This window comes from Triturus cristatus, chromosome 2_2 (genome assembly GCF_964204655.1).
Source record: "Triturus cristatus chromosome 2_2, aTriCri1.1, whole genome shotgun sequence".
In the NCBI taxonomy this organism is placed as follows: Eukaryota; Metazoa; Chordata; class Amphibia; order Caudata; family Salamandridae; genus Triturus; species Triturus cristatus.
The window spans coordinates 257135988-257163103 of record NC_140582.1 but is presented as its reverse complement, the minus strand read 5'-3'; the positions used below and the strand labels follow the sequence as shown (position 1 = coordinate 257163103).

The following is a 27116-nucleotide window of genomic DNA, read 5'->3' as shown; positions in this document are numbered from 1 at the left end:
ATGATCAGTGTACACACTTCATCCCTCTTGTTCCATGATACTTCATTAATGACCATTAAACCTGAAGTGCCTTTGACCAGGGGTTTATGGGTATGCATCGTACAATAGATTACACTCATGGAATAATGTCATATACTAACTTTTAGAGTGCCGCCACCTTTATCTGGTATGGTTTAAAAAACAAAACAAAAAACACATTAGGGTTACCATTTCTAGATCTTGAATCATTACCAATCATGTCTTCACGTCTCCATTTTATAATCTTGGGTGGCTTCAAGGGCATTCACCTCTGTGTGTTAGACGTAGTTTGCTGCTCTTTCTAGGACTTCAGTAGCCAGTGACTTGCACACACTGCTGACCGTGCCTCTCAAAGTCATATTACTCCCAATTGCACAGTAAAAATATTATTTAAGTTAATCTATAGTGACACCTGTGCCAAGAAAACAAAAAAAATCATATTGAATTGATCATATTGAGGCCTTTTGTTTTACATAAAAAAAATAACATTGTCGTTAACATTTTTATTTTGTGTTAATCTGCCTTTTTTCTTTTACTGAAATTTCTTATGCTAAAAAAATGGGTTGGTCACCTAGGCATTCCATTTTTAATTTTTACTGAACTGAAGCCGAGCATTTATAATAATAAGCAGCACCTGACTGTATCGCACCTCATTGGTTATTGTGTAAATGTTTCTTTGAAAATGCTTCTATTTAATTTTGTGTTGTGAAAGGAGCATCAGATGGCAAAGGAGTTTGACGCTACGTTGAGCCCGTGTGACTGTTATGTAGTCCATGACTTGTGAGTAGCTTCTGTTGAGGCTTGCTATCTAAGGTGATCCAATATTTCTTGCTTTTGGCAATGTATTTTGCCTATGGAGATTCTTGCGAGATACACCTAGGTGTGAGATGTGTTGCCAGGGTGTGCTTTTATTTGATGAGAACCCTGAGAATATGGAGTTTATTTCCTATCCATTTGTACTATGCACAAGCGAACGATTACCACTGAATTTATTTGTTGAGTACGGACTTGACGATGTATATGATTCAAGCGCTGTGAGGTAAAGCTTACTCTACATAAGGATCAACAGTCTCTACTTTCCAGAAGTTCGTATTTGGTTTCATTTCCGTTTGTGGTTGGCTTCGCAACTATGTTTATTTGATGTCTCCTTTAATGTGTTTTACTCTTGGACTGTAACTTGTATTGCTGGTTTGTATCTTTTATGGTTGTCAAAACCGAATTAAGATTGACTGGCTTTGCAAATAGATCCATATTTATAATTAAATCTGGATAAATGTGTCATTTGTCTTACTATTCAGATTTTGCAGGTCTACATCTTAGAATATTAGCTTGTGTTTCGGATATCATCAAGAGCTGATTTTACACAAATTATTCTGTGTCTCCTCAAAGTCTGGTCAACAGTTCTGAGCTATATGTTCTAGCCATGTTCACTGATTCACTATGCGTTCACTCTAACAAATAAGCAAAAGGATTTAGCCTCAATTTCAAATAATGCCAACATTTACACCTATAGCAGGGTTTTTTAAACCCTTTGTTACTGTTTTCAGCCAACAGTCTCGTACTTAAAAACGAACTCCAAACTCGCAGTGCATTTACTTGAGACTTTAAGGTGCACTCACAGATCCCTGTCAGCATTTCTCTATAGTGTTGTACGCCGACATAGAGTTGGTGTTGTCCTTTTCTAGTAATTCTCTTCCGTGTCTCCTACGAGTTATGCACGTCAGTCTACGTGACTTTACTCCGAGGTGGAGACTAACAATTCACACCATGCATCCGGTCCACCCTCTCATGAAGGGACGTTTTCTTCAACAGTGTATTTCAGGGCCTTTGCCTCAAACCATTGTTGAAATTCAGTCTCTTTTATAATTACTAAAGCCACCATGTGAAATCTTTCCCTGCTCAAGTATCTATTTTTACAAGGAATAGTACTTAATAGTCATCATACCGTCGGGCATAAATCCTGTCTTCATCCTATACTATCCCATACTATTTGTGTCTTAAGGCAAGTCCACATAAAATGGAGGAAAACAGCAGAATTTATGCATGGCTAGGGCAATATGAGGGCCTTTCTGTATCACATATGTTTATTCTTTAAGGTGGTTGCACGAATTCTCAATATAATCCTTGAAGTACATCTTAAACTGAGCTTCCCCTGCCACCTTCATAGTGGGATGGCAGGTTCCATGCCATTCCTCGTCTTAAGAGATCATGTTGCACCTTTTTTTTCTCGATTTCACCTTATCTTCCCTCATATGCTTTAGGCTAGACTCGGATATAATATGGTTGAACATGTTAGTTATTTTCCCTAAGCAGCATTAATTTCCCATTAAACACTAACAATACTGATATTGTTGGCTTTTAAGTAGAGGCATTTCCGCACAATGTTTAATATGCTGCAGAACTGGCATAACAAATATTGCTCTTTCCCCTAAACATAGTTATTCTTAGGTTACTAAGATGTTAACTCTTAGATAGTTTTCCTGTGTTCAGTACCCTCAATTTTCATTTGCGCTTGTTTTCCTTTAGTGTAAACCTCATTCTATAAACAGACACCTGTTGTAAAGGTAAATGCTAATTATAGTTCATAATTCCCAACATGTGATCAACAAACAAGTGTGCACTGAACTTTAAGAAAATGTAGCTTCAATGCAGAAATGTATGTAAGAGGGCTTCTGTACCACATGCCCAATTATTTTTTATGTGGGTTCTGACCAAAGTGAGGGCATCAGCCGTTTTTGCAAGGGTTGCGGGCAACCTTACTCTTTGTGCAATGATTACCTGAGACAATTGCGTGCCTTCTATCATAAAATCAGTCATGTCTTTGCTTTTCTTGATTTTTAGAAACCTGCTTATGATTGCTTAACACAAAGGAGAGAGAGATATATATAAAGAGAGAAACAAAGAATAGATAGAAACGGGGTGAGAGAATTGATGAGAGAGACTGTTATTTGGATGGGCTGAAAATTTCAAGGTATCTCTGCTCAAACACTTTTGGAAGGGTCAACAGTTTCCAAGACCAACCCCTGTGCACTTTGTAGGGTTACCTGTGGCTTATTCAGATTAATTACCTTTTGTTTGCCTTCCTTTCTGAGTTTCCCTATTTGGACAGAAATGTGGGCTTTCTTCTGTACCGAACGTCCTGATTGGAGCGCCTCTCACTGAGTAAAGTTAGAAGTTTGTTTTACCTCATGAGTTGAAAGCCACGTGAAGTGTTGGTTCATTGGATTGCTAATGTCTCTCCTGTAAGAATTGGTGAGTCACTATGCAAAAAACATTTGCGAACAATAAAACCACCAATGTTTTTGCGCGAGGCAGGTTTGGTCATTTACTTATTGAAGATCCCTGGGCATTCTTTCAGCAGTCAGTTTGAATATTGCCCATAATGTTTCACCTTGCTAATCAGCTCAGTCACATATGCTGTAGTTCAAAGGAAGGAGACACTCCAAATTTCTAAGTCAACAATTTCATGCAGCTTACATAGTTTACTCCATTGTGAGAGAATATGCACTGCTTTGAGCTGCACCACATCTCTCCTAAGGCTTGGTCCCAGTTTAGATTTAGTCAACGGGGGGGGGGGATGGGGGGCACTTGCAATGCGAGTGGTTTCACTGCATTAGTCTTTTATCCACTTGTCTCTAGAAATATACTATGATTGTACCTTGGTACAGCAAGTGAAATTTCACCCATATAATGCTACAAAGCTACTGTTGAAGCCTGAGCGATGGAATAGATGTGCCCTGATCAATTTTTCACATTCTCTTAAATGGTGTTTGGCGATCCAGCCATTTTGCTTAACCTTCCTATCCATTCCTGTATCCCACCAACCATTGAAAATAAATCTATATTTTAACAGTGTTATAGGATGCTGATTAATACATACTGGTTTATATTTGCTTTGTTGTGCTTAAGCTTAAAATGTGTTTCTATCTTACAATAAGACTTTATTGAATTATATCTTATACTTTTCTACCCATTGAATTGTTTTTGTTATCTTTTCTAAACCCCTCCACCCATTCTATTGTGATGTGAAGCCTGGCTGGTTGAGAGAGTAGTCTTATCAAGTCTATCAGACCTTCTATGTCCTCTACTCGGTGAGGTTATGACAAAATGAACAACACTGATCACATTAATGTTGCCAGCTGGATGGTGCATTTAGTAACCAGGCTTGTATTGTATTGGCTTCTGTTATGCTTCTTCAAACCGTGACGCGGGAGTGACTTTTGTTATGGAATTATGTGCATTCTATGTCTTTATTTATTTGTGTGTGTTACAATGTACTTAGAACAGAGTCCAAACAGTTATGTAGGGAAGAATAGAAGTGAACCTAAAGAGGGAGCCTGTGGACTTAAATGAAGCTGCATGGCTACAAGACTTCTGTGATGTAGTTGTTTGTCAACTGGGTGTCTTGTGTTCTGTTCCCATTTGTGCTGGAATCTTGGGTCTTACTTTTTTTTATTAAAAGAAGGAAATACAGTAGCTCCCACCAGAGTCCGTATGGCAATGCACAGGCTACACAGTGCAGAATGCCCTCATGCATTGACCTTTCTTGATTATCCTCCGTGCAGGTCTGTTGGTCTCTGATGTTACCAGATCACTAGTAATGTATTCACCTAAACTTTAAACAGCTGATATTGTTACGAAGAAAAATATTTTAAAGAAAGAAAACCGAAAAATTTACCATTTGCATATTTTTGTCCTCATGGTGTGCAGTGTTGGCCTAAATTAACGTTTTGCTCTTCTGACCTACAGTAAACTTTTCAGCCTTATGCTTAGGTTGGGAGTCTGGGATACCCAGGTGGTGCGATGTGCCACTGCTGTTAGCACTCCCCAGAGACCTCTGGCAAACCGCCAGATTTCAAGATTCTCTTAGAGATTGATAAAACACACCCGGGTGTTGATAAAAACTGCGGGACAGAAGAGCTAATCGTCGCCTTTAAGTTGGCGTAGAAAAAGTACAGGCAAGCAGTTTATGTAGAGAAGTTAAGACTCCAACAGAATTTCTCTTGTATGAGAGCAAGAAAGCTTACTCCAGGAACTTTTAGGCCTTGGTCAATAGGCAAATAAACGGAGCCTGTAGGCTTGGCTGCGTGAACAACCCTGAACCAGAATGGGCATCATTCCTCTGCACGCACTTGTCAAGTGGAGATGCAGGCTGCAAATAGGACGTTGATCGGGATGGCACCCTAGCCCAAACGCCACTGTCAGCTTAGCTTTGTCCCAAGATCAAGATTGCTCACGCACCCCCATCGCAGACTTGCCTCCCCTGACAAGCTGTCTGGAACATGTAATGTTGAAGGCAAGTACGGACTAGGCTCAACGGTCTTCCCCAAGACCTCTTCAAACAGGACATTCCCTTCTGAGCAGGTAGGCTTTCGTCACTTTTTGACTACTGCCTGGGGAGCTCGAAATACCTGAATCATGGTGTGGGGCAATAATGCACCTTATCCACAAAGAGGGCTCTAGATCAGATCCGAGCAAATAAAGATTAATCGCACATCTTGATAACAAAGCCAAATTATATGCCATTCTGCTCCTTAAGGACCTACAGCTGTGGGTGGAGTAGAAGGGGCTTATTCCAAAAAACCAAACCGGCTTTACGGTAACATCCGGCACATTATCCAACCTGTTAGCAATATCAATTCTAGTAGATAAACCAACATCCTCAACCTCCCTTTTACACTGCTATTTTGTTGACTTTAAAACGGTATTTAACCGTGTGCCAAGGGGGAGACACCGGTCCTGGCTATTGAAAAGGGGTATCCCCTCAAAGCTTTTGGAGCCCATAATTCCGATGCACTCCAACACTTAAATCTGTGTTGGACTAGGTGACTGTATCTGAGTGTCTAAAAAAATCCCTGCCACACAGGGTGTAAAGCAGGGGTGCATGTTAGCCCCCATTTTCTTCAACTTGTTTATTGCCAATCAATCACAATCCCTCGACTCAATCAACAGCCACCCCCCGAAGATTGGTGGTGAACGGATCAGTAACCTGTGATTTGCTGACGACCTCGCTCGATTTAGCTACACGAGAGTAGGGATACAGTACCTGCTAAACCAGCTGCACTCCTACACAATCACCAACAACCCGGAGGTCAATTTGAAGAAAACTAATGAAGTAACATTCGGAAGGAAATCGTACCAGGTGGGCGGCTGATTCTAAAATGGCAATAGGATTATGAAAGACCAATCATATAATTATTTGGGCGTCTATATCGATGCAAGAGTTTCCTTTACAAGGCAACAGCTGGAAGTTGAAGCAAAGGCCGTGGCCCTCCAGATGACTTTATCCAAACTATCAAACTCTATCCAAACTATCAAACTCTCTGCTGGGGCCAAGCCTTTCTCCTCTCCTGGAAATTATGATGGCTATAATCTCTCCATCATTGTCCTATGGCAGCGAAATTTTACTGGGTAAAAACAGTAGCATGCTGAACAAACTTGTTGTTAGGATATACAAATGTGTCCTCCGCCTGCCAAGGTGCTCTTCCGCTGCCCAAATGAGGCTGTTATTGGCCCTCCCTGACTAGCGGGCAGTCAGTGCTGGCAACTATCTCGACCTCTGCCATAAACTATGAGCGGCCAGGGGTGGATTCCTAGAGGCTCTATTATGGGCCGAAATTAACACCAGCAGCCCAAGGCAATTGCACCATCAGTTCTGTGAGGACTGCCAGTGCACCTTGGATGTAAACAATCCTTGAGCTACCAACCTGCCTTTAAACTAGGTATCAAAAAATGTGTACGCCTCTGGTCATGCCAGTCTGACTGGGCCACTCTAGCCAAGCGTAAGCACGCCTGGGCGGTCATCAACACTTTCCAGCCAGCATCTTCTTCACCATACCTCGCCTGTACCTTTTCCAACCGTCTGAAGGCAAGATTTATGGGTGTGAGGCTTGGGGAGTGGCCCTTCTTGAAACACCTTGCCAGTTGGCGTTGACCCATGGAAGGAACAATCTGCAGGGGCCGTGGCCAGTGTGAGGAATCACTTGCACATGTAGGCTACCTCTGCCAAGATCTGTTGGAAGAGCACAAAACAAGACTAAGGCAAGAATGAAACAATCTGTGAGTCCGTTCATGGCAGTAGGCTGTCATTGCCTCTAACCCGGACAATACTTTAAACATTCTGCTGACTAAAAGTGTCTCCCTCGCGGTCTACAGGTTCAGCTGCCCAATGGTATCACCAAAGGGTTCCGCTTCACTCCTCTGGCACTCTCTCACCAGACTCTGCCCAGCCGGAAGGGTTCCCTGGCACTTAGTCACTTGTACGCTCTTTCTTGTCTGGAGCTCTGTTCTAGTGTGTCCATTAATATAAATCCTGATCCCTATTGCTTCGGGCTCTATAAGATTGTACTCCTCGCCTGATGAACAGCACAAGCCTTTTTTGGGACTTTGGTATATTCACTATGTGTGAGTGTATGCCCTCTTTGCCTCGAATACTGAGATTGCATTTTTTCGCACTCCTTTTACCCGGCCCTTGTTATCAACATGAGGTATTGACTCTGTTATTAAATACTGCTAGATAGTTTCTTTCATTCGAAGAACTGTTGTCATTTATTGAACTCTGTGTGTTCTCCAATACGTCTCAATGCTTCTTGTGTTATGTAAGCTTGTTAGACTGCACTTTTTATCCAACGAACCACTGCTACTATTCGGTTTTGCACTAGCGCTTTGCCACAGACTCTGGCGTCTTCTCGTCATTGTCACCTATTAATCCGACAATCGTTTTATTCGCTTGAGAAGTATTTATATTATTATGGTCGTCTTGTCCTACCAGATTGCCTAGCTACCTCAGCTGAACAGCTCTGTTTGATTGTGATATCGCTGCTTACTTGGTTTTTGCACTAACACTTTGAATTATCATGTCAATTTGACATAGTACCAAAACGGTTGACAAAAGTAGGATTTTTATAGCATGTGGCTTTTGCTACTCATACACAACGTCCCCCAAGTCACAAGCCTAAAGGTCACGTATGCCCATGCTTTTATCAAACCTGTGTTTTTTTACATATTGTTGCTTATTGTGACATTGTAACCTGTGTGCGTTTCTCAAACGGTAGAAAAGTGAATTATATGAACAGACATACATTTTGTATAAAACTAACAGGGAATCTGACTTAGTCTACTTTAATGAGAAGTGGAAGTTGAATCCAGCATACCTGTGCTAGGCTAACAACAGTCCTCGCCTAAACCGTGCACCAATGTCCATTAGTTGTCTACTGATACAAGGGAAAAGGTCCTTCAGTTTGACTTCCTGGATAAAGATGTCCCTCTCTGCTCCTTAGCAAAATAAAATTGCCGTTTGTACTAGAACACATCAGCTAAAACAATTGTGTGAAAAGAAGGTGTGTTCTCATGACTTGTTTGAGAAATCACACATGAAAAGGGTGGTGAGAATCGCATACTTATAGGGTATAATAGCATCCACAGAGATCTGTTATACATAGAAATGTTAAGTGAAAAAGAATCTGTCAAGATTTTCCAAACATCACAAATAAGCAAATTATCATAATACCAGAAACCCTACAAAACATGATTACATCGCTTTGTATAGATTGAGGTCATTGAACTAAACGTTGTCTGTGACATTTGGACTGAGCCCTGTCTGTGACGGGTAAAGTCTCTATTTAGACTTCAGCATCACCATTGTCTAGGTGTGATATGGCCATAGGCCAGACATGATTAAACCTCTTCACAGCAGACTCTATCCCCTTCCGCCTTCACCCTTGGATATGATTTGGTCATTTACAGAAGAGGACCATAACAAACGCTTATTGTTTCAAGAGGATATCCTTTTTATTCCAAATAATTTTGTTGATTTTTGCCAATATAAACGCAGAACAATTGCAAAATATCAATACAGTTCTGGCACAAATGGTGCAAGTTAACCCTCCTCATTAATAACCCCCCGCCCCACCCCCCCGCTACTCGTAAGATCTTGTCATCTACGATCTAGGTGCATGTGTTATACATCCAACAACAATGGATCAATATTCCTCATAAGTGCCAGATGACAAGGGTCTTTTTTTCCACCTAGCGCATCTGTTGATTGCAATTCAATCCAGGTTACCCTTGTATTCCCTATCTATATAGTATCTTAGCTGAATATGTTGGCCCCAAGAAAGGGAAGATTCCCCTTAGGTTCTTGCTTCTGCACATGGGCAGCATAGCCCTTCCACTTCACTCACTTCCTTAATTGTAAGCGGCTCATCCAGTGATTCACGCAACTCCAGCAGCATCTATGCCCACTGTTAGAAATGTGATTTTTGGTAGGCTAGGGCATGTGCCAATGCCAGGCAGAAACCACCACTCTAGTCAGGATAAGGGAGTTACACTCCTAAAATAATCCCTTTGTAGCTTGGCACGAGCTACCAGGCTTATCTTAGAGGCAGTGTGTAAAGCATTTGCACATAACAAACAGTAATACAGTGTAAGCACTACAAAAGGACACCACACCAGTTTAGAAAAATTTCCAATATTTTTATATACTTAAGACCAGACCAAAAACAATAAAAATCCACAATACAGTAATCTTCGGTTATCAAAATATTCTTGAAAAACAGTTCCTTGATGACGATAGCTTCGTTGGGGCTATCACGGCAGCGTGAGCAAACAAATCCAAACAGTTCTGGCTGATCGCGGTGTCGCAGGCCAACTACGGTGTCGGAAACACCCGCACACAGTACCTTTTAGAAATGCAGATCATCGGCGACCTCTTGTGGAGCTTCCCAAAGCACGGCATCCGCAGGCGATTGTTCCGGAGATTCGGTGCAGGAGTCATCAGGGCCCTCGAAGTCACACGCGTTACAGATTGATCTCCTTTCTGTTGGAGTCAGGAGCTCTGGCGTCGGGTTCTGCGGTGCGAAGTCCAGTTGTGTGGCGTGCGGTGCCCTCAGGTTGCTGTGCGAGCAGCGGCTCGGTGGCGGTGTCTGATGGCATCGTCAGTGAGACCAGGGTCGCGGTGCGAGGTGAATGTGGTGCTCGTCACGGTGCTGGCAGATCAAGGTGCAAGCAGTGGCGGCGTCGTTGCTGAAGCTCTGTCGTCCGCTGACGAACTGGAGTCGATGACGTCGGTAGGCCAAGGCTGCAGTGCGTAATTAGAGCGGTGCATCGTGTAACTTTACAAGCGGTGCCTTCGAACCACGGTGCAAGCAGCGGTGTTGATTTCGGAGCGTCGTCATCGGGTATACCAAGGCGTTGTCGTGAAGCAAGGCGGTGCGGAGTGCAGTACCCACAGGTCGCAGAGCGAGCAGCGGCTCGGTGGCGGCATCAACAGGCGTGAGGCCAGGGTTGCGGTGCAGCCTTGCAGCGGTGCCCGCTACGGTGCCTTCAGGACACTGAGTGGGCGACATAGACTTTGTTGGGTTGTTTTTCTTCTGTTGCAGCACAAAACACAGAGTTCCCAGTGCTGAGGGCAGAAGAGCTTGAAGTCTTTGCTGTTCCTGAGACTTCTTGAATAGGGGGCAAGCTCTACCTCAGGCACTTGGAGAAACTCACAAAAGTAGATTGCAGAAAGTTCAGTCCAGTCCTTTCACTGCCCAAGACAGAAGCAGCCACTGCAGGCCAACACAGCAAAGCACACAGCAATGTGGTAGTCCCTCCTCACAGCTTCTCCAGCTCTTCTTCTTGGCAGTCTTCTTGGTCCAAAAGAGTTCTAAAGTTCAAGGGTCTGGGCCCCAATATTTATATATCAAAATCCTTTGATCTCTTAGGCAGAGAGTGTCTATGCCCAGCCAAAACCAGTTCTGCCTTCTCTGGTGTGACTTCCTGGCAGAAGGTGGAGACGGCATGGTCGGAGGCAGACCAGGCCCTTTGAGGTGCAAGGAAATCTCCTCCCCATTCCCTCATTGCAGCACAGGTCTATTCAGCTCTTCCTGACCCACCTAGACTATCTGGAGCCACTCCTGCTCCCCAGCCTTCTGTCATCCAAAACCTAGGCGGCAGGCAATCCACATTCCAACAGAGGCACACGGTATGACTGAGCAAGAAAATACCTACTTTCTAAAAGTGGTATTTTAAAACACAGAATGTAAAAATCACCCTCACTAAAGATGCATCTTTAGATTCTGATTTCAGACATACTAAACTTTGCTTTCCTTCCTAATTCCCCGGGCCAGTTATGTTTATAAGATGTTATAAACAAATTCCCCATTCTGTCCTATAGGGAACAGGTAGCCTTGCAATAGCGAAAAACAAAATTGGCCGTAATTCACTATCAGGACATGCCATACACACTAGGGCATGTCCGACCATTCACATACACTGCACCCTGCCGACAGGGGTACCCTGGGCCTACCTTAGGGGTGGCTGACATGTAAGAAAAGGGAAGGCGATGGACGGGCAAGTGTGTGCACTGGCCAAGTCGACATGGCAGTTACAAACTGCTCACAGACTCCACAATGACGGGTCTGAGGTACCTTTTCTGGACTACTCGCGTGGGTGGCAGAATCAGTGCTGCAGGCCCACTAGTAGCATTTGATTTACAGGCCCTGGCACACTCAGTGCACTTTACTAGGGACTAACAAGTAAATCAAATATCCAATCATGGAAACCCCAATCCATAACACAATTTACCACAGGAGCACTTGCACTTTACCACTGATCAGTGGTGAGAAAAGTGAGCAGAAACACTACCCCAGCAAAAACAAAGTCAAAACTAGGAGGTCAGAAAGCAAAAACTCAGGGGAAACACCCCAAAAGATGCAAAGTCTAACACTCAGGCAACCAAGTCATTTGCTCATTTCTCATCCCTCCATACATGTTTCATCCACACTTCTTCAGCCACTGCCCTTTCTACCATATCTCTGAGCCCTTCTTTATACTTGGGTGGCCCAATACTCAACCATTTAATAGCAATGCGTTTTTTTGCAAGTAGTAGCCTAGCAACACACATTTACAACTACGTTTTTTCTCCTTTTCGGTGACAGGGTTATTCCCAACAATGGTGCCTGGGGCGTGTACGGTGTCTCCCACCCAGTTACTCTATTGAGACTCTTTGCTGTGTCTCCCCAGAAACTTGCTAATGTCGGACAGTGCCATACCATGTGTTAAAAATCATCAGCCAGAACGCCACACTTGGGACAGCCATCCGATCCGTTATTGTATATATGATGTAGCGTCTTGAGAGTTAGGTACACTTGGTGTGTATAAATTGCATTATTTTAAAATGCACATTGGAGCTCACCTCCTTTGCCGCCTTATGTGCTTTCTGCCACTCAGATGCAGACAAGGTGTCACCCAGTGCCATCTCCCATTTAATTTCTGCTTTACGAACTAGTCTGGGAAGATCCTCCCTGAGTGCCCCATATATATGGGAAATCAATCTGTGGCCTCCTGCCATAATTAGAAGTGTAGTCAGTGTATGGGAGACGGGGGTTTCTTAAGGAAGCAGGGCCACAGCTCACGTGCTGTTGCTGCAGTTTTTGCATATTGTAAATTATGTCCTGTTCCAAACCCAAATGAATCCATTGCATTGTCCTGTGGAATGAAGGCGTCTCCAAGATAGAGGTCTCCTAATAAGCTACAGCCGCCATCCCTCCATAATTGTACAGACATGACTCTTGCTACCTGTGCAAATGACTTCAGCACCCAAATCCGCATGTTCCTCGCGTAAGGGGCTCACCGTAACACTTGAGTGACTGCGCGCTCCCACACTCTGCACACCTGATGAACAGTGTATAGTATGTCTTCGGTATCCGTGCCCCACTCACAAGTAGAGCCGGCAGTGTGTGTACCCTATGTGTGCCCTTTATGATATCTTTTTCCCAATTGTCATCTTTATCCAGCCAATGGACTGCGTGCTGAAGGTGAGCTGCCATGTAGTACAGTTCTGCATTTGTGATCTCAATCCCACTGCGTTCCCAGGTCTGTTTAAGCATGGACAGACCTTCTCCTTTTCTTTTATTAGCCCCTAATAAATCTAATATCAGGCTGTCTAGCTCAATGAAGTATCTCTGGGGAATGTCATAGAAAGAACCCTGTAGGCCGTACAGGCATCTGGGAAGACCCACCATCTTCAATAAAACTGCTCTATCCATCAAGGATGGAGGCAGTTCTTCCAGAAACTAATAGATTCTCTCGACCAATCCATCACCCTACCCATGTTGAGATCTAAACACTTATGTTCTGTGTGAGCCATCCTTATGCCCAAATATTGAACCCCTTCACTTCCTCACTGGAGACCAACCCGAGGGAGTGACCCCACATACGTCTCTGCCAATGTACCCATCGGAAATAGATGTGAAATATGTATATTCATAAAGAGACCCAATACATCTCTGAAAGACCTGTAAGGCATTTAAAAGTATGGGCACGGAATACTTTGGGTGTCGCAGGTATACCAGGAAGTCGTCCGCATATAGGGACACTACATGTGTGGTGTCCCCCACAGTAATCCCCCAGGGTTTCCGACACAATAACTTAGCCATGGGCTTTATGGCCAGCGCAAATAAAAGCAGAGGATATCCTTTATCCTGGCCTCCTGTATCTCAGTAATATTATACACTGTGGCCTTTGACGCCTTTCTCTACCTTCTTAGCGATATAGTAGAATTTAGAGGAGTACTTATCCAAACCTCTGCTTGCATCACGGACATGATGTTTTGTCTCCACTTTTATGAGTCAATTGAAATTGTGTTAGCAGGTCCTGGTTTGGCACTGTGTACCCCGTTTGTGTTCTCAGTCAGACTTTGCTTGAAGAGAGAATTGCATCAACTGATAGGAAGAGTGTTCCTTTTGACAATGTTATTTCTCATTTTAGGTAGGCCTTTGAATAATATATTCATAATAAGTTTTGATTACACATCCCTGTGTTTATCACGAGATAGCTTACAAAGTAGTTTCTAAGTTACAAACTCATGTTAAAATGAAAATTGCAAATGTTAAAGAAATTATTTCATGAAATGTAGGGTACTAGAAAATGTATCCATTTGTAAAGCTTCAGTGCAACCTCAAGCTAATTAATATGTTATTTTTGTTGCTGTTATTTTTTGGCAAGGTTCATGTACAGACAAAGCAAACAATACGGTTTAAATGTGCGCTTTTTAACTTTTTTGTTTTTTGTTTTTTTAAACTTTTATTTGAAAAATGAACTGCTGCTTCTGATTCCATGTCCAACATTCAAGTATCAGGTAATCGCTTGTAAATGTATTACCTGATTGCTGTGGGTCTATCTATCTTTCAGAAGTGCTTGTGGTGAAAGGAGTTGCAGGGCAGTGACATAAGGTTGTTCCCATTTGTTAACAAGCAGCCAGAAATGGCTTACTGCTGTTGCTTGCCTTTGAGTCTAACAGCGAAGTCTGTTTAACAAGAAATCATGTAACATTTATGCAGTGTGCTAACTGATATATTTTTCTAATTTATTGTTCACATATGACCCAAAATGAGATGTCAGTCTTCTAGTTCAAATCTCCATCTTCTGAAAGTCCATGAACATCTCTCACTTTACACAGTTTGAGTATCTACAAAATATGGTGTTGCATAAAAAGACTGATCTAGTGAATGCATTAACGTCTGTTCTGCAACTCATCCAACCACCATCTTCCTTTTCTTCTTTACATAAAGTTTTTTAAATCATACTCCATGTACATTAGTCAAGAGAAAAGTTTGGCTGACTTCTTATGCAAAACAAAATCCCAGGCTATTAAATGTTATGATTCTGGGAGTACCAAAAGACACCATCTTCAAGACTGAGTTCAGGAAGTCCTCACCACGAATAGCCCTCATTGGCGTTCTCGGTTCATAAATGAGTGTTTTTTGATGCCATTTTTTTTCTTCTTTTCAGCGCTATTTGTGGAAAGCCCCCGTTGTTCTCTGTCGTTTTGTTTCAGAGGACAATGGGGTGCTTGGTGGCAGTAATAGTAAACTACAGCCTGCCAAGAGCCGTCTTTCACTCGCCTTCCAAGGCAACGGAGAGCTGGGTGTAGCATTTCTAGATGCCTGCACTGTGCTTTCAGAGGGAGCTAACGGTTGTTTAGCAGCTTTGCTAGAGTTACATCGTGGGAACCCGATTCCTGCATTTCTTTCTCTTAGCGGGTTGAATTTCTACACCGTGAGGTTATTTATCCACCATGCCCTCCTTTTTCTTTCCGTCCTCTCTTGATGTATAATTTAACCTTGAGCTAACATTTCATTTGTCACAGGGCGAAAACTGCCTGCAATCTTTGTTTTTAGGTGGAAACATCTGAACCTGTCCTCACTCTCTCGCCCCTCGGTTATCTCTGTCTATGAGCTCAGCGTACATCCGGCAGTCAGGCAGACGAGTATTTCCGCTTGCTCAGACGAGCTGTGGCAATTTTAGAGCCTTCCAGCCTTGCGGGGAAGTCCTGTATAACAAGATACTATATTCATTGGTGTTTCTATCTCATATGTCCTAACTTTCTCATTTTGAGCCCTGGTTTGGGGTCTATTCTTTTGGTAATGATGGGAGCCTAATAGAAGTCATGACAGAGGCCTGTGTTTACTTTTTAAATAAAATGTTATTGTTAACAGGGAGACAAGCAGTATAACATACATTGTATCGCCTACAACCCCTGCCGGGTCGGCTACATGTCCAAGAATGAGAAATCCAAGAAGGCAGTACAAGTGATACACAGCAAGCCGTCTACAACCGCTTTGGGCTGGCCGTGTTAACCTGGCATCAAAAACATCGCGCCAGGGGATATCAGTAAATATGATACAACCAAAGCTTCCTCGCCCTGACTGGAATGGAATGCTTAAGGGACCCCTGTGGCCTATAATGGTAGATCCCTGGGACCATGTCCCCGTCTGCCACACGACCATGGGAGCACGACTGGTGTGAAAATAGTAGCTGTACAGCCTCGTATGTTGTGGCATCAGAAAACTTCTTGAGGGGTGAACTAAGGGCAACCATCCAACAAAATAAAATAACTTCCTACAGGTCTGAGAAAGTATTGTGCGATAGTGGCGAGGTGTGGCGCCACGCCGCAAGCAGCGAGGGGAATGAGGCTCCGGTTCCCTCCACCCACGTGGGGAAGTCTGTAAGCTGCCGTGAGAAGTCGTAGGTCACTCTGGCCTGAAAAGCTGGAGCTCTCTGAGCTTAGGGGGGGTTAAAACATGTAAATTTTATGTGTGTGAGGTAATGGAGGCCTGTGTTTTAAAGCCTGTTTCCTCTGAAACCAAACTGTGGGTGTTTCGTTTAGTGGCTGCACTTGCCTGCTCTGTGAAAAAACAAAATAAGTCACTTAAGTTGGTTTTTGTGGTGTTCCACTATTAGTGTGCGATTTTTTTTTCTTTTAGTACTGTCTAGCGCACTTTGGTGATCTTAAGAACTAGCCCACCTTGTAATAAGTTTAATGACAATGACGTTTATTTTAATGTCGCAGTTGTTGGGAGTCGGGCCATCTCGTGGCTTTTCCTTTAGATCTCTTCATGCTGCAGTATGCTTTCTGTTACCCCACCCAAGCGTTCTGTTGTGGTCTTAAGTTGCATGACATTATTTACAAATATAGTAAACAAATGAAAATTGTGTTAGGAGAACGTTTGGCAAAAATAAGAAAGTCTCACACTCTCAAAAGGTATAAAGTTGGGCGTAAAGTTTGAGCCACACATACTTAAAAACCAGAGATGCGATCTGGTGCATCCTTTTTTAGGTCTCGGGACCATCTGGTCGGCAGACCGGAAGTCCGGAGATTTAATGACTTGGGAGAAGAGGGGCTTGAACCCGCCCCTCTTCTGCCCTGTTCTCCATTGGCTGGCCTCGTAAATGCTGGCCAGCCATTGGAGAAGAGGTCCCGTCACTCCACTCATGCCCCGTCCTTTTCGGATCGGGGGGCGTGTTTTTTGCAAAAAGTCTCAGGGAGGAGACAACAGCAAAACACGCCCCCGAATCCGAAAAGGAGCGGAGAAAGGCGGTCGTGTGCTCGTCCGCTCCCCCTAGCTCACTCTCTACTATTGCCCGGGTATTCTTTCTGGCTGGCAGCCCACTGACGCACCAGGGTCCATGGGCTTTTATCAGGGATGCTGCTGATTTGCTTTGTGCACCAAAGGCTATGTGGTTCTCATGCATACCAAGTAATGAGTCAAAGGGTGTAATGCCCAGATAACTACTAGTAATCCGCGTTGCTATTAGTGTACTTTTCCGGCTAACAGTCCTTATGACCCTCACCAACACCGTGCTATATACAGCCTTTGCTGCTGGGTTTGGCAGGCGTATGCTAAAAACAAAATCCCCTTAATTTTCAATCTTTATCAAATGGTTTGTTTTAGTTTTAAAATGTCATGCGAGTTACTCTGAACAAAACTTAATCATCCTGTTTCATGTTGCCTAGCTTAAAATTAACACGGGTGTAGTTGCAGAGATTTAGAAGAACTCAACAACGTTTGAATGTAAAGGAAAAAGCTTGCCACTCTGTCTCGAACCGGGTGTCTGACTCTGGCTCAGCCTCATGTCCTTTTGAACTCTCGAGCTTAGTACCCCCAGGGGCATCCCGCTTTCCCCCCTCCCCCAAATTAGGTTACCCAATGAAAACACAAGAAACAGTTGTAAGTGGGTAACAAATGCTGCAGGTTTATTACATAATTCCAGTATATGTAATAGGTGGGTTATCTTACGGGCGATCCAAGGGCAGGTGGCCATCTACTTCACCTGCCCGCCTGATGAGCCGGGCAGCACGGGAACGACCCGCAAGTGCTGCCCCCCAAGTGATTCTTTTTTACGATCACGTGCCGTTGAAATTCTACTCACACCCCCCCCTCTCGGGGCGGAGCGTCGCATAGCAAGCCCCCGGTTGTTCAGGCCCACAACCGCCCGCAGGCCTAGCGGGGCGCCGACCGGCTTCCGGGACCTCTCTGGAGGCTCCTCGTTTTGGCTCAGGCACCACGTGGTGCCGCGCAGAGGTACCCTTTGTACCGGCCTGCTTTCAGATCGCCCTGTAACTCCGCCACAGCCCTGGAGGCGGCTAACCGTCGCAGCCAGGGCCCCCCACCAACCCGCTATAGTCTTACCTGCACCTCTCCCATCTAGGGCTTCCTGCAACTAGCTGCAAGGGAACCATCCCTGCAGACAGAAGAGTTTGACATTCTGCCACCTCATGACAGTTTGACAGTGCTCGCGGGACTCGAACCCTTGTCCTGTGAGACCATTACAACCGTAGCACAAGACTTATTGAGCTATGGCTCCTGGTTAAAGAAGAGTTGGAAATTTTGCCAACACCTGACACTTTGACAGCGTTTGCGGGACTCGAACCCAAGACTTACCATTGAGTTATAGCTCCTGGTGTTGTAGATGGCCCCATCTAAGCCCCCAAGGCCCGAGACGCTATCCTAATCGGAATAGGGTCTGCTGAAATAAAGGACCCGTTGGGCCTGGGGAGATGTGCCAAGAACTATTCGCCCCCCATGCGGGCAGGTTACCCTCTTCACAATTCTGGGCCTGCCCTCTTAGGCTATGAAGGCGAGAGGGGGTTCACTTAACCTTTGGCCAGCCCCCTCTGATTGCTAAACCTGGAGCACAGGAGTGCTCCTAGCTGCCAGCGCGTGACCGTGGGCAAGGGGCGACTCCTGCCCCTGCCCACCATCCCCTATTCCTTATGGGAATTATGCCCCTACAGATCCCTCAGTGATGTAACCCCCTAGGTATACCAGCTTCGGGAATCTGTCTGGCTTAACATTGCGCGCCGTCAGTAAAGTTCAAGCATTGAGGATTGACTAAGTCCTACTACGCCCCTCCCATCATGCTCCTCAGAAGGACCCAGAGCATCCCCAGCAGTGCCAAATTCCTGCTCCGTTGAAGTGGAGATTTAGTGCACCCTGGGTGTGTCAAATGTACTATTGACATACTGTCCCCTTGCGATTGCCCCGCTGACACCCATTTACTGTGCCAGCAGCACCCTATGTTTGCTGGCAGCGCCCCTAGCGCGGTAACGTGTCCGTACCCGGATCCCAGTCTCCCGCATCTGCGGTACGCAACCAGTGAAACCGGTGGGGGGTACCCCCAACCGCAATGGTCCTCTAGACATTAAGAAAAGCCCTATTTTCCCTGGGCCCAGCTGTGAGGCCCGAGGCCCGCCTATGGAGCCTAATTACTTGTTTTGCTACTCGGCCCCTTTATGGGTAGGCCTCAGAATTAGGGCAACGCGCGTGCTCCCAGGGCACGGTGCTCCCAGAAAGCAGATGTCCGATACCCACACGCTGATACTTTCATCTGTTGCTAACTGCCCACGGCTGGAAGCTTCCCAGGAACCGTAGACTTCGTGGGCCCACCTAAAATGATCCCATCGACTGGAGGGAACCCAGTGGTGGCAGGACCTGCATGGTACTCCATCCCCGCGTAGCTAACGCTTATTTGTGACGCCCGAGCAGGAGATGCCCCCTTAGTCTCAGGTTCTACCCCTAAAGGGTAACCTCGGGGGCGGACAAGCCGGTGGGAACCAACCGGAAACTTTGGTGCAAATACCGGCCCTATTCTGAATGTTGCGAATGCTGCATGGTCCATAATGCCCTGACGCCATGAGGCTCTACCTGGTGTTTACAAAACTTTTTGAACGACCGCACCCTTGCTATATAACAACTATATCACCCACAAGCCGCCCTGGCTAAAGCGCGGGTGGAAGGTCTTCACTGAAGCAACCCGAAATCTGTCTTTGGTTGCAGTGGAATGCCCCCCAAAGTACACCTGGACCTATTCCTATACGGTTCTTTCCGCTACTTCTCCTGCAGGCCTAACTCTTGGTTATGGTGCCCAGCTCAGTGTGCTGCAGGCTAATCGGCTTAACAATGAACTATCGGTGGATTTGAGACAGAGGTACACTCCAAGACACCGAATAACCACGGGTTAAAATCTGCTCGCGAGCGGCGCACCCGCAACCACCTGGACATTCACGCCGGTAACCTATGTGGTGCTAAGTCAGTGCGTCCCCGTATTCAATGCGAATGGGGCACTGAGCTACACCCATATCTACACCCATCTAGTGGCTCAATCCAGACTTCCTTTAGCATTAGATAATAACTACCATTCCATCTCGGTTGCGTTGCCCTGCCCGACTAGGCACCTACCTGGGTGTCTAGGTTACAGTTAGTTATGTGAAGTTTCCCCCATGTCAGTGCCACTATGAGTGACAGTTGAAGGCGGCCCACATAAGCATGTTGGCGGGGCAGAGTTGCGGGCATAAGCATACCTCTTATAGACTGTCGGCAGCGACCCGTGTTTAACTGTTACTAATATGGCAATGACCGTTCTACGTTAGGACTATCCCGACTCTGGTCCGACCTACCAAAGGACTGATGCACTTGGGAGTGCGAGGCCGTAGGCAATGGGGGTGGGTGTCGAGACAACAACAACAATGACAAACGACCCAAGCCCCCTTTCAGCAAAAGGTTGGAGACGAGCTACACGTGGACACGTGTGGTCAGGATCGTACTGCGCGACCCTCGCTGTAATTAGCACTCTCATATTGCGCGAACTCGACCCGAATGGTATGGCAGCGCTGTGCATGATCAACATATTTACACACATATTCGGGCACGGGAGTGAGATCATGAGCCGCCAGGTCCTCAACCCTCGGGAACCCAGGCATACCAGGTCCAGCAGCTCGCATACATAATCGGGCACGGCAATATTCATTGATTTACCCAGCGTCGCAAACCAGCGTGAACTCGATCCGAAGGTAATGGCGCGCCGTTCATGAGCACTGTATATACATGCATCATCGGGCACGTGGATATTAAATTATCTGCCCAGATTCCCAGCGTGACCCGCCCGAAGGTGTTGGAGTGCAGTACATGAGCCATAGGTATTAACATACCTATTCGGGCACGGTTGATTGGTGATTAGCTCAAACCGTAATGAGCGCGAAATTATTCGAGCGCCGGACACAAGCACCGACCGAATAACCCATTCGGGTGCATGGGGAGTCGTAATGCCCGTAATCCTCTAATGCGCGCGAATGTGGGCACAAGCAATTCTTGTGAATAATACGTGCACTTGTATCATGTGTCTGCCTTATAGCAAGCCAGCACATACATGTTGCATATTGTATAGCGCGAACTCGACGCCAAAGGTATTGCACCGCTTCACATGAGCACTGTATTTACGTTACACATACCGGCACGGGGAGCGTGAGAGATTCGTACCATAGAACACGAACCCCATTCCAGGTCACGCGAGCACCGCACCATATTAACCCTTGAGGTGCGTGGGGGGATTAGTAATACCCGTAATCGCCTGATGTGAACAGTGCATGTACTGGTATCATGTATCTGCCTTATCGGAAGCCAAAAGCAGACGCCCGACCAGAGACATGAAACCCTGGACCCTCAGATTAAAAGTCTGATGCTCTACCGACTGAGCTATCCGGGCCCTTAGGAATTACATGATGCATATTTATATAGTGCGAACTCGACCGGAAGGCATTTGGAGCACCTTACATGAGCACCGTATTTACATTACATCTTCACGCAGGGGGTGCTTCAGAAATTCGTACCATATTACCCGCTCCCCAAACCGGATCACGCGAGCACCGCACCAGATTTTCCATTGAGGTGCGGGGGGTTTATTAATGCCCATAATCGCGTATGTGAACAATGCACGCACTTGTGTCATTTATCTGCCATATAGGAAGTCAGCAATACATGTTGCAGAATTATATAGCGCGAACTCGACCTGAAGGTGTTGGAGCGCTTTACCTGAGCACCCTATTTACATTACACATTCCAGCACGGGGAGCTTACAAGATTCGTACCATACTAAACGATCCCCGTGCCAGGTCCATTGCGCCTGCCGCACGCAGCCCACTGCATGCCCCCCCTCCCTCAATGGCAGCATCGCCGACGGGAGGGGGGCGATACCCTTTACCAGGGAGCGCCACAGGTGTTGCACCGCCCGCGATCAGCGGGGACCCAGGCAGCTCCCAGCCTTGCAGTGCTGGTGCATTGGGGCTGTGAACCCACGCTAGTCTCCTACCGGCTCCCACGGCACAGGGTATGCGGCTTCAAGCCGGCCGCACCCCCCTCGGAAGGGAGGTGACTTAATGTCATGGGAACCTAATACGCCTAGCGCAACAATGCCTACATCAGAGAAGAGTTTGAAATTTGTCAGCGTATGACACTTTGGCAGCATACAAGTTTCGAGCCAAGCCTCCACCAGAAACCCCCAACTTGCAAGGAAGTGGCGACAATTTCATGGGCCCATACGATGAATGCAACGCGCATTCGTGGGCCCCGTTGTTTCCTTCACGCATCGCCCCAACGACTGGGGGAATTGGAGGGCTATTATGCATTCAACGAAGAATCTGTGTGTTGCATAGCATGCCGCCTGTTTTATTTATATAGCGCGAACTCGACCCGAAGTTATTGGAGCGCTTTACCCCGTATTTACATTACGCATTCAGGAACGGTGACGTTAAAACAGATACTTGCTTTATATTCTAATGCTCTGCCGGCTGAGCTACATCAAGCAGAAACTAAGCACCGTATTTACATACACATCCGGGCACGGGGGTTAGAAGATTTGCCCCCGAGTCACAGCGCGAACCCCAGCCTAAAAGTCTTAGCCCCGGGTCATTGCTGCGTGGTGCGACCCGAAGGTAATCGGACCGCTGTGCGTGCCCCTGTTTTTAATACAACTCAAGCCGCAGGGAGATCCAATGCTTTACCCCAGGATCCCTGCGCGATCTCGTCCGAAAAGTGCCTGGGCACGGTTAGAGGGAGATTATTGCCTCGCCCAGCGGACCGTTTCCGGGCGCGGGAAAACTAAGTGCTTTGCACGGAAACCCAGTGCGAGCTCACCCGAACGTATTAGGCCGCTGTGCATGAGCCCCGTTTTTACCTATATGCTTAGGCACTGAGAGGAAATCGGGTATCATAGCGCTTTACGCAGCCCAGTTGCGGACGCCATTTCTTTTTGTTCGGCACAGGGAGATTAAGTGGTTTGCCCAGGATCACTGGGTTGTTCAGCGTTATTGCCGAGGCTTGAAACCAGGTCCCCACATTCAATGATGACCGCCCGAGCCCTTAGGCCAACCCTCTCACTACATGAATCACCCAGTCACTGCGCGGGCTAGACCCAAAGGTCCTCGGAGTGCTGAGCCTGAGTACCATATTTAAAATACCTTTCAGGGCAAGGAAAGATTAATTGGTTTGCCCAGGATACTATAGCGCGCAACCGAACGAAGCTATTTTTAGAAAGAGTTTGAAGTCTGTAAAGCAAGACCTAGCTTTCCATTTTCGTTAATAAGTCAGCTAGTGCGCGTAAAGTGTGCTTCAAGTCAACATGGGTAGCGCTACCTAGAGGCACGCGGCAAACGTTTTTCATTTTCTGCAGCTTGTCCACTTTTCTGAGAGCAGCCAAGAAGTTGAACACACAGGAAAATACTTAGCGAGCAGAAGTACCATTAAGTTCAAAATTCGTTTGGAGGCTTAAAAGCTCTGCCGCCACAATTTTCAAACAATGTGGCTTACTGGGTAGCAAGTCTGAGAGCTGCTCAGATGCCACGCGCGGACACGGAGACCTCTGCAACGCCGATCAACCCATCGGCGTAAGCAAATATGGCCAACAACAAGCCATCCCCCATGGTTAGCGCGACCCCTGGCAATGCATCCTATGTGTCTTTCGTGACGATGGAACGTAACGCCCCCCGCACCTCACTCGCAACCCGGTGGTGGCCTAAAGCCGCGTAACTCGGCAGAAGTCCGAGGAATCAAAAGCGGATCGACGGGCGGAAGGCAGCACGAACGCACTGCAATCACACCGCCCCCTAAGCCCAACACACCAGACTGAGCCAACATGCTAGCCATGGAAAGCTTCCCGTGCCGTTGCGCTCCCACCCTGGGTGCCGCAACATCAGGAGGTCGTACCACAGCACCCCACATGGGGACAAATAGGACCACAGCACCCCATATGCGGACAAATAGGAGGAGGCTGATTAAAACCGACAATGGCCCCACCTGGAACGCACTCATGGCAGTCTACTTAAGCTGAAACCGGACGACGTCGATACCAGCGGTGCAGGACAGCGTGTCCCGCGAAGCACCCAGATAACCCCTACTTCTTTACCGCCAGCCGCATGGGCCGGGGCTGGTGTAGACCGCGAATTATTTCCGAGGCGAACATGAAGGTCCCTTCCGGGCATGCCACGGAAAAGAGGTATAATTAAAACCCGCGAATGCTCTTCTGCCCACGCCCGACTATTAAACTACCCATGCCCCTGTCTTGCGCCCCCTCCGCCCGTGGCCATCCTCGCCACAGGGCCCCGTCGACCTGGTACTGCCCAGGGACAGGGCCGGGGCGGAGTGGGTGCTGCAACACTCACCGTAATCTAGTAGCGCAGTGCGAAGACAACAAACGTCGTGGGGGCCGGAACCGCAGCGAGGAAGGCGCAGACGACAGACCGATGGGCGAGGTGGGCGACAAAAGAGGTCGCCAGTGAGGGTGGGGGAAGGCTAAATAGCCTCCCCCTCACACCTGGGCCCGGAAGTGACGCGCATTGCGCGTCACTTCCGGCCCTGACACGGAGGGGGGCACCAGTCTGTGTCCCTGCCCCCCCCCCCCCCCGAAGGAGGGAGTGGGGAGGGGTGACCGGGGCCTCGGGGCCACTAAGGCGCCGACCGCCGAGTGGCCCCCTGCGGATGCCGCGGTCAGCGGCAAAGCTGTAAGCGCAAGCAGTCCAAAGCACACCCCGCGTCTGATCCTTTCCACGACTATGCGCCGAAGATGCTGTTGCTGCTTCCACTTGTTGCCTTTCTGTGCACCTATTCCGGACTTCTCCGGCACAGCGTGAGGGAGGGGAAATAAACTGGAGACGAACAGACTGGGTAGGGGAGAGGAACAGACATTGGGCAGAGGAAGATGGTCAGTGGTTAGGAAGATACAAAGCATACAGAGGGCAGCCAAGTGAGGAACATGGGAGAAAGAAAGGGGGAGAATTTGGCACATGGAGCAGTAAGAAATGAGCGGGAAAAGCAGGTGGAGGAAAGCACAGGCGCAACTAGAGCCGAATTTCGGGGGGCTAAGAAAAATTTCGGGGGGGGGGGGCAAATCTTTAAGCAATAGGCAGAGTGGAGCTGCAGGGGCTCTTAGAAGGGGTGAGCAATAGGCAGAGTGGAGCTGCAGGGGCTCTTAGAAGGGGTGAAACAACAGCGAGGCCTCATTAACATGCAAATGGTTTTTAAAGACCTGTGAAGTGCTCGGGTGCGGCTGTGTGTGTTCCTGGGAAGCTGTCTCATCCCGGGCTGCCACACACGCAGGTGAGGAGGGGGTGGGTGGGCGGAAGCCCTTTGAGTCCAATGGGTGTTGCGCGCATGGAGGAAAGCCATGGAGGAGGGGCGGGACTGTGACAGGCTAACGTGAAAATCAGGTGGCGCTGAGGCAGAGTCAGTAGTGTTATGCCTGACTGCGACTGCCTTCTCTACATTATTTTATTTATGAAGTTGTATATAGCGCTAGCTAGACCCGTGGGTATCAGAGCGCTTTACATACACAAAGGAAAAGAAAAATTGCAAATTAGCAATACCTGCCAGTTAGGGGCACCAGCCTTTCATAGGATGTACATATCTACCTAGGGGCCAGGCTGCCTCTTTCGTCCCCCTGATGCCCGCCTCCTATGCCCCCGGGCACCACTTCAGCCCCCTCAGCATGTCATGAACATGCTTGGTTTGCTCGTCTCGTGTTTTAGCTCTTACAGCCCAGGCTCAGCTCGTCCTATAAAATGTTCTGGCTGTCCCACCTCTACATCTGGATCGTACAACTGCGGGTGAGTTGTAGTGTTTACAAACATGCACTTTCATCGTTCACTCCACACAGATATGTACGTGTCTGTCCCCAGTCGTTTTTTTAAGCGAGAAACTGCCTCACCGTATTCTTTCTATCTTCTCTGTGGGTCCAGGCAACCCTGCAGGGACGAATAAATAGACGTGCAATGAGGGGGGCGGCCCATTACAAACACAGAAACCCGGCTGCTTCCGATCCTATAAACTGAGACACTTACACAGGCCCCGTGTCTCTAAACAACGGCGAGTGTGTGTAGACCCTCTTCAGACTCTAGCTGGCCGTTTCCCAACTTCCTCCTGCGCGATCGCGACTTGAACCAAAACACAGCTCTCCAGAAAGTGACGGGCTCCTGGAAAACACATCGTGCCCCCACAGACAGGTCAATCAGGAAACTAAGGAAAAGGAAGAGAGGCGTGGGCTGTGGAAAGCTGGGAATCTCTTTAAATCGGCTCTTGTTTTTCATCGGACATGTTCTGCTTTTTAGGTCTCGGGACCATCCGGTCGGCAGACCGGAAGTCCGGAGATTTAATGACTTGGGAGAAGAGGGGCTTGAACCCGCCCCTCTTCTGCCCTGTTCTCCATTGGCTGGCCTCGTAAATACTGGCCAGCCATTGGAGAAGAGGTCCCGTCACTCCACTCATGCCCCGTCCTTTTCGGATCGGGGGCGTGTTTTTTGCGAAAAGTCTCAGGGAGGAGACAACAGCAAAACACGCCCCCGAATCCGAAAAGGAGCTGAGAAAGGCGGTCGTGTGCTCGTCCGCTCCCCCTTCGTCCGGTTGCTGCTCTGGTCTCCAAGGGTGGTCTTGTTAATGTTGAAACGCAAACATGTCATATTTTAGCCTGACTTGGGGAGCACCGAAAGCCACGTTTAAGGCATGTGTCTAGGGGTGCTGGTTAGCGCGCAACACCCATTGGGATCACCGGGCTTCAGCCTCCCCCGAGAAGGCAAACACATTTTTTGCATTGTTTCCACCTGCGAAGCCGTCTTTGTTTTCATCCTCCGAATCTGCTGCTAGCGCCTTTCAGGGGGCACAAAAACCAAAGGATAGAGAGAAGGTAAACTAATTTTTTGCATTGTTTCCACCTGCGAAGCCGTCTTTGTTTTCATCCTCCGAATCTGCTGCTAGCGCCTTTCAGGGGGGCACGAAAACCAAAGGATAGAGCGCTTTCCAAATCATTTCATGGGCCAAGTGGAAGAAACAGCTTTAGCAGAGAAGATTCATTTCATAGTCCGAGGTTATCATGAACATCCGGCATCCTAGCCCCTTGTGGACAAATGTTGGACACCCCTGCTTTAGAACTGCCGTAAAACATGAGGGTTCCGGCTGGTTTTTCAGGTTAATTAATCAGTACTCAGGGTGGGTTAATCTTGTGGGGATTCA

The 27116-nt window shown here is 47.1% G+C and overlaps 1 protein-coding gene across 3 annotated transcripts in view; it reads left to right on the top strand.

Moving 5' to 3' along the window:
• FSD1L (fibronectin type III and SPRY domain containing 1 like) overlaps positions 1 to 27116 on the top strand; it is a 405036-nt gene that overhangs the window by 155507 nt on the left and 222413 nt on the right. The gene's annotated exons all lie outside the window — the stretch shown is intronic.